At 37.9% G+C, this 8,910-nt stretch overlaps 1 protein-coding gene across 4 annotated transcripts in view; it reads right to left on the minus strand.

Moving 5' to 3' along the window:
• tmem198ab (transmembrane protein 198ab) overlaps positions 1-8,910 on the minus strand; it is a 52,966-nt gene that overhangs the window by 25,007 nt on the left and 19,049 nt on the right. The window contains exon 1 of one of the 4 annotated variants that reach the window (XM_066663173.1): positions 5,962-6,406. The exons of the other annotated variants lie outside the window; for them this stretch is intronic. The gene's annotated coding sequence lies outside the window, so the exon portion shown is untranslated. Of the gene's footprint in view, positions 1-5,961; positions 6,407-8,910 lie in introns of those variants that run through there. 4 annotated transcript variants of the gene reach the window in all.

Below are 8,910 nucleotides of genomic sequence, written 5' to 3' on the forward strand. Positions count from 1 at the left end.
TCTACAACAGTAGAAGGAATTAGTAATAATTACTAATCTTTTGCATGTTTTCGTCAAACCCTTTTCCTATCGTTACAGTAGACAACAAACTATTACATAAATAAACTGTGTTTTTCCTCTTTTGCAGTACTAACAGCTCCAATACTACATACTGAAACACTGAATGTTTGATTGCATTCAGCCAAATACACACATAACTGTTGTCAGGTAACCATAATTAAGTAATAATACACTAGAGGGCCTACGTCACACAGTTTCTGTCTGTTATAACCAGGACAGTCCCATAGACAAACGGATAGAGTCAGGAAAATGTCACGGTTTATCCACTGTTTACATCAGTTCAGATGATGGTGAACGCTCCTCAAGTTGCACTCATTACAGCCTTGTAATTTCCTGTTTTAATTCCATATCTTTTTTCAGATGTGCAGTAACACTCTAGTCCACATGGAGCTTTATCTTGACACGTCCATGGACGTCATCACGTTTTATGCTCTGCTCAAACCTGTGTGGTAACGTGTGTATGTGGCAGAGTAATCCTTAAAGAATCAGAGTGCCATTATTGTAAACTCCTTAATTGTCTCTCAGCCAATCACACTGCAGGGTCGAACTAACTGTGGTACAATGGATGATATGTTTTGCTTCACAATAGACACTGCACCTAGTCCCAGACGTACAGTGAGGTGTACCATCACTCCACAGCTCTATATTCCGTTTTTTTTTAGATTCCATATGAGTACATATATATCAGCTGACCACTAATTAATCAGGCCCTATTGCAGACATCAATTTTAAAATCCCTTCTGTTAGAACTAAGTCGCTATAGTGATATTTTCTGTAATTTCTATAACATTAAACACACACACACACACACTCACACACCAAACTAATCACCAAAAGAAAACTTCTGGTGCACTGCCTGCAATTACATTAAAAGCACTCCACAAACAAACTTTATCCATCAAAGTTTCCAAGTCGAACCATTTTTGTTCAGTTTGTTCTACAGTGAATGCTGTAAATTACATTCAAGCAGAATGAGGTATAAATCATACTGCCATGTGAATGGAAGTAAATGAGGGATGCTTACCCCATTCTGTTAAAAAAGCAGAACATATTCAATTCTGCTTCAGAGTCAATAAGCCAGCAGGACCCTGCCTGAGAGCGAATCTTCTAAAGGCAAACAAAGCCTGCCAAAAAAAGCATGACTAAATGAGAACGAGAACTTGAGCCAACGGAAAGAATACCTCTTTTTGCAATCTTGTATCCATCTGTGCCATTTTGGCCCATGTTCTAAGAGAGCATCAGTATATGCAATACAAAAAGCTTGCAGGAACGGTATATCCCAGACAGAGTTAACAAAACAAAGCTCCTGTATATTACCTAGGAAATGAATAACAACATATTTTATTAATCAATTTAGTCAGGAGAGTCCTGGTAAATAATGACTTCTAGCTTATGCTATATGCACATTTCAAAAACCCTGTGGCCTTTGAATGGAATCAGCCTCAAAGCTGAGTGCTTTGATAAGTGGATGTTTTGTTGGCCCCACCTCACTCTGATATAACCCCTTCATTCAGGGTCCTTTTTGGCCACATGCTTCATTGGAGATTAATCACTTATTCATACAAATGATGACACCTGACAGCTGTCCAGAGCTCAATTAATATTTATCAAGGGTCATGTCGACCCTACTACAGACATGGCTTCCAGACCAAAAGCTCTGACCATGAGCTCTGATTGGGCAGTTTGAATCAGATGGAAGCTGGGCTAACTGTCATGATGTGTGAATCCCCAGTCATGGTTAATCAACTCAGATTGTACATGTGAGCCAGCATGCTGCGGGATCTCTGGGTTCTGCCTGGGGACAAGATCAGCGCTGTGTCCTGGCTGCTCCGTTGCTGCCGTGGCGGTCGATGGGCGGCATGTGCTAGTAGCAAATGTCCGTCAAGAGCACAGAGACTGGCCAGAGACCAAACACCAATGCCGCATGAGCAAACACAGCCCTGCATGTGTGTGTATGATATAACAGCCCTTTGTCTCACTGACAAATAAGAAAAACAACGGATTCCCATGCTGTCATGCTGCTGCACTTGCCAACTGTGAGATATCACCTCAAATCAAATGTCTTAAATACGAAGAGAGGAAAATAGTGAAACAGACAATGAAAACAAGACAGAGCGAGAAAGAAAGAGACCAAAGGCACCAACCTGCTCTGTCAATAGGGAGATGACTTCTTGCCGTTTGTTTTCGTAGCTTTATCTGCCTGCATGCTTCAACCTGCTTCAGGAACTGTCTTTTGGAATCAGATGAAATCATGGGAGGAAGGTAGTAGGCTGCTGATAAGTGTGTGTAAGGCGGTGGCAAACGTGACCATTACAGCTTGGTCTTAAGTTTGGGACAAAAATCCCAAAACTCAAATGAAAAATATTGCCTCTACCACAATTTTTAAAAAGCGCTTTGAGCCCAAAAGTCTGAATACATTTTGGCTGTTCTACATTAAAATGGATATTTAATGCCTGTAATAGTCACTCCAGGTTTCATTTGAAGCATATATCAAAAATAATAAAATATATTGGGGCTGTTCAATGAAAACCATGTATCTCTCAAACAATTTAGGCGCATTTCTATTGGTCCATTCATCATGAAATGTTCACACAGCTGCTGTGTTCAAATGATATAGTAAATTAAAACTCCACAAAAATGGAGATACTTGTTTTTAACTGGACAGCAACCATAGTACTGGTATGTACTGAACTAAACCTTTGTATTCTCTGCTTTATGTATGGTGATATTAGATACATTTTCAATGGACACTTTCAAAACTCTGTGTATAGTTACATTTCAGTAAGGGACGCACATTAATGAAGCCTGAAGCCACTCAATAGAGGAGGGTTCCACAAACATTTATATTAGATACCTGAATATACACACCTATATTAGATACCTGAATATCAAGATTCCCTTCATCATCCCATGTTTTGTGGAAAACTATCATTAAATAGCACAATGCAATAAAAGATGGGCTTTGAGACATCTAAAGTTAATGGAAGACCTCCATGTGTTCAGCCAAAGCCTGAGGCCACTCGCAGTACCATGTCCCACAGTTTCATGAAATATAGAGCATGTTGGGAGTGTGGGGGGTGCAAACAAAATGGATGACAAATCTGTCACATCCATGAACCGAAGGGGACATTTTGAATCTTAAAACTAACAGAACAATGTCATTAATCACATCTTAAATCCGGAATGGCCATCTACACCTGGAAGATGCCAGCAAGGTAAAGGCTGTGTGGTCTGTCCAGTAATAAATGTGTTGGAATGATTCACTCATTAGGGCAGATATTTTAATGAAGTATACTGGATTTATTCAGCATGGTTAAAACCATTTATATTGAAGTATGGCAATAAGTTTTGAAGATAGTAAAAGTAGAATGAGCTAAGTAGGCTGTGACAAATTTATGGCTTTTGATATATCTAAGACATGTAGCAATTCACAAGGCTTGCCAAGTTTCTGCTTTGGGACATTATATTTTATGCTTTATCAATTTAGAATCTTACAAATGGATCGAAATGAGCTCATGAAGTCATATATCACCTTATAAATAAGTGATGAGTTGATATGACACAGACATAAACAGACAACACTGATCTGTTATATCTGGTTCTGGCAGAAATAATCCTAACTGCTGGACAAGACGGATTTATAATTTAGGGCATATGATTTAAGCATTTTAACGCACATCAGAAACACAAGCGACAACACAGAAAAGAAGACATCTTTCTCACTGACCACAATTTTGGGGAGAACTACTAGTTTTGTTCTTATTTTTACTTAGAATAAGTAATAAGCGTACGACAATATTCACATACAAATCTTACAACACAGACAGCATGTCAAATAAGTTAAAAAAAACAACAAAATGAACCAAAGGCAACTAAAGAATATGAGAAAATGCTGCAGTGCAGCGTTGTAATTCAATTCAATTCATGACATTTGTTTCTAAATCTAATAAACTCACAATTGAAAGATTAGTCATTTTTATACCAAAATTGCTATTTGAAAGAGTGCAATTTTCAAATCTCAAGAAATGATCATTCAAGTAAAGCACATAATATCAAAAGCAAGTTTCAGTTAGGGACATATAGCTTATGTAAAAGCCTCAGTCCAGTCAGAGGTCACCAAACACTGTGCACTGTGTACAACTACAACTGACTGAATGTCTGTCACTCTACATTCAGCGTTCAGCATTAAAGCCAGATATTTTTGTTATATTCAGTTATAGAAAATATTTGCAGCTTTAATCACAGTCACTATATTAGTCAGAACATTTTCAATTAGATATTTACCCCAAATTGTTCAGCCCTACCTACAATTATTCGTTCATTCATTCATTCATTATCTGTAAGCGCTTATCCAGTTCAGGGTCGCGGTGGGTCCAGAGCCTACCTGGAATCATTGGGCGCAAGGCGGGAATACACCCTGGAGGGGGTGCCAATCCTTCACAGGGCAACACAGACACACACACACATTCACTCACACACTCGCACCTACGGATACTTTTGAGTCGCCAATCCACCCACCAACGTGTGTTTTTGGACAGTGGGAGGAAACTGGAGCACCTGGAGGAAACCCACGCGGACACAGGGAGAACACACCAACTCTTCACAGACAGTCACCTGCAGGACTTCATCCCACAACCTCCAGGCCCCTGGAGCTTTGTGACTGTGACACTACCTGCTGCACCACCGTGCCACCCTACTCACAATTAAAGAAATTTTTTTTTAAATGAAATTAAAAACCACAATTAGCCATTCCGTTAAAACATTAAAGATGGGTGGTGTCAAGACTGCTGGAGCGAGTTGTTGATAGGTGCTCAACAATTGTAAACTTAGTTGTATAAATAATGTAATTGCATTAGAAGGCACCCTTAAAAAATATTCTTTCTCAAGGTACACTGGCACATCAAAATGACACAATGCACTGTTATAACTTCAGCAGAGTTATTCTCACCTTTGGCAATCACACTTTTCACACTAGGCCATAAATATACAATTATTTCCCATTAAATAGGGACTAAGTCCTGATATAATAAAAAATAAGTCTCACTATAAGTTATACATTTCATTCAATAACTAATTAATGAGTTTTATTTGAGACATATTTCAGTTTTGTTCAAACCTGTTCAAAATGGGTTTTTAAAAACTGTGCCCAATCATTGACCAGCCACTGTTTTAGCCACTACCCAATTCACCACCTGGTAGAGGCAAAGTTAGAGACAGTAGCTCGTCTGTTGATGCAGTTTGTTTTAGTCACTTCTAGTCCTCCATCAGCAGTCACATGCTGTGTTCAGCTATGACACTGAAGTGTTGAGAAACTCCAGTGTCTTTGATGTGTCTCATCCACCTCTACAAGAATGTACACAAACACCCCGTGCTAACACACAATACATGTCACTGCAGTGCTGAGAATGATCCGTCACCAAAATAAATCAGTACAGATTTATTTATTTATACATCTACTTAGGGGTCCTGATTACTGAAAAACTGGGGAACATTAAAATGCAGAATAAACAAATGGATTGTAGCCTGTAATTGTAGAACTACAAAATGCACCTGTATGGTAAGAAGAGCTGAAAAAACGAGTATAGAAACAAAGATGTAATTTAATTTTGTGGCTGTTTGCTGTATAACAGATTTCAACTTTGTTGTAGGTTATGTTTTAGCTGTAATATAAGTACATGTTACATACAAATGACAAATTTGTATGCCCCTTCACCAGTCAGTCTGCTGAAATCTGGCAACCTTGTATTTTCTCTGTATTTGGTCAGTGTTTTGACAGTTGTAGCTGCTGCCCGCAGGATGGTTGCCATCTCCCTTCCCATGAACAAAGAAAGGAGACGTATTTCTACGTGTATGTGTGTAAATATGGATGTACAGTATATATATGTGTGTAAATGCACTCACTCTGGTGGTGGAAGCAGAGCATCCTGCTCTTGTCAGCGTTCAGAATGTGTCCTTCATTCCCGTTATGGTCAACCCACAACCGCATCTCTGTCCAACTCCCTCTCGGTTCCGCCAAGGAGCTCGGAGAATTTCGCCGCAGCTACGACGGAAAACGACGAAAAATAACCTCAGCAGTGTTTCCGAGGCAGCCGCTTTCTCACTGGGTTATCGTTAGCTCAGTGCCGGCTCCAGCCTCTCTGCGGCGCCTGAAAACCCCGACCGCTGGACACTCTCCAACGGCAGTCTTCCCGCTTTCAGTGCCTTTACAAACGTCTCCAGTCACTACATGGTTGGTTTATGTTGGAAAAGCCGCTAAATGACCAAAGCAGGCAGCTAATATTGAGCGCTGAGCAGTCTTCTCCACTCATTTCTACAGCCATGACCTCACTAGATATGGGGCGTACCATTCCTCGTGAGCAGGGTGGGAAAAAGATGTAGGGCACTCGATGGTGTGTTTGAGAGTGATGGGGAGAGTCATTTTGCCAAACTGACTCTTTTGTACCAAATTTCACGAACCGACTCTTTCGAACATATTTATAGGTGTTTCAAATTATTAAACGAACTGAATCTTCAGAACTGAACTATGGACTTTGAAAGCTCATTTAATTTTACCGAATTGACAATTCAGAAATTAAATACCCCCTCAAGTTGTGATGTTTTTATATATACTAGAAGACATATTATGAGTGAAATAATCAGTCAACACCACAGGTACAACATTCCAAAGGGCAAGTTCAGACAGCCAGGGCTTCCTATGTCATACACCTAAGAAACCAATCCAATCGATTTGTGGAGAGGGTATTTCTAGTTACAGGAATTGCAGATAGTTGAGGACTAACTGCAAATTCATATAAATAAATAATAATGTGTAAAGTTACATATAGGCTCCTTTATATGCAACAAGATTTTTTTCCTAACTTAGTTTTAATATAATATTAATATAATATTAAATTTGATTAATAGAGTTTATAAACATTTGGGTTTTGGATTTTAATCAATGACCAGAAGGGTATGTACCTGTTAAGTAAGCCTTAAGATAAAATAAGTACTAAGTAAAGGGCATGATACTAGAAATATGTGGTTATTACTGGGTATCTTACAATTCATTTCCTCATTTCCTCATTACTCAGCTATGTACATATAATGCCTCAAAACACAGTGTAAAATATCTCCTATGCATATGATAAGTACAAAACACCATGAAACTCTGCTAGTGCCTGTAATGAAAGTAGCTGACCATGTCCTTCTCTGTATGTGCACTGTAGAGAATTTTAAAGGATCTATAATTACATTCAGAACTACAGTCAATTCAAAATAGTAGCTGCATTCCTATTTCCTTAATTCAATTTTGTAATCTATAATTATGCTTAGAAGTACAATGGATTCGGAACATAGTTACCCAGTAATAACCACATATTTCTACTATCATACCCTTTACTTTCTCAGTAGTTATTTTATCTTACGGCTTACTTAACAGGTACTTACTCTGTACTTACCCAGTAATTAGGAAGGCTGTAATTTATAGTGTTACCAATTGTGGTGTGACAGGAAGTTTGATTTAGATTTGCAAACCAACTCTTCTGAACTAAACTGGGAAAATTTAGAGTACACAAGTGACTCTTTCAAACCCATGTCTGGTGATTGGAAATTCAATTCAGAATATTGATCTCACCCTTTCAAATCAAACTGTGGTTTGTTCAGACAAGTGAGTTGACTCATTTGATTTGAGCTGTAGCAATGGGTGGGTCTATACTGAGAAGTGTATTAAACCTTTGGTTCTATTGTATTATCTATTTCAATACAACATATCCACTTTAAAAGAAATTAAGTCTTGTTTAATATAATTAACTCCACATTGTTTCTGTTTTTGACAAATCACCATATCTCTAAAATGGTAGGTTTTCAGGATAAAGTAAATACACTATTCTGTTAAAACAAATTCTGTTAAATAAATAAATAAAAAGGAAATTCCAACAGCACCAACATGTAATAAGATTCAGTTCATCAACAGAATCAAGTGCACCGCTTTTACCCAGTCATTGGCTGGAGTGGAGACCACATAGAAAACATATGAAACTATTTTTTGACAAAAATAAATGTAAGCACTGTAGAACAATATTTGGTTTGATAATTTTAAGATGTTAAGGTTTAAATATTTCAAAAACCTTCACCCTATTGCATGACGTTGCCTGTCTTGGGTGAAACGTTGAGCTCTGTGGAGATCTTCCTTATATAGTACAGGGAATTTTGATTCTATAACATGTTTCATATTTTATAACAAACAATTATATAAAATATAAAACAAGACCATGTTTGTTTTTTTCTTTACATTTCTCTTAACCAAACACTTGTATGTTAAAGACTTTTGGACAATTTGATTTGGATCCCATATGCCAGTCCCTATTTTCCCAAACTGTAAAATGCTCTCCCATTTGGCATCAACCATAATGATCTTCAGCTCATGTTGTGCTGCTTTGGAGCATCCATTTCCATTATTAGATGTTCTATGTAAATTATACAAACCCTACACTCTACTCTACTGTAGAGGTACATTATTGGTCACTAAAGGTACAGTGTAAATATACCTTTAAATGTACAGCAGTGTTTAAAAGACCAGCTGTGTTCCCTAAAGGTACATTACATTCTCTTCTCCAGAAGGAGAGGTGAATATCTGTAATCTGTCTTTATAGATTTGGGTAAAATAAACAGAATAAAAGTCCTGGAGATAAAACAGGGTGAATGAAATCGACACAATATTAAAATCTACAATTGTATTAGAATAAGGTACAGTTATGTTCCCTAATTAAAGGTATGAATATATACCCTTGAGTGTACCACCACAGAGACAGCAAAAGGTACCAACCACAGTGACAAATTTTCTGACAGTGTATGTGCACATTTGAACGCCTG

The sequence above is a fragment of the Hoplias malabaricus genome, chromosome 3 (genome assembly GCF_029633855.1).
Source record: "Hoplias malabaricus isolate fHopMal1 chromosome 3, fHopMal1.hap1, whole genome shotgun sequence".
Classification (NCBI taxonomy): Eukaryota; Metazoa; Chordata; class Actinopteri; order Characiformes; family Erythrinidae; genus Hoplias; species Hoplias malabaricus.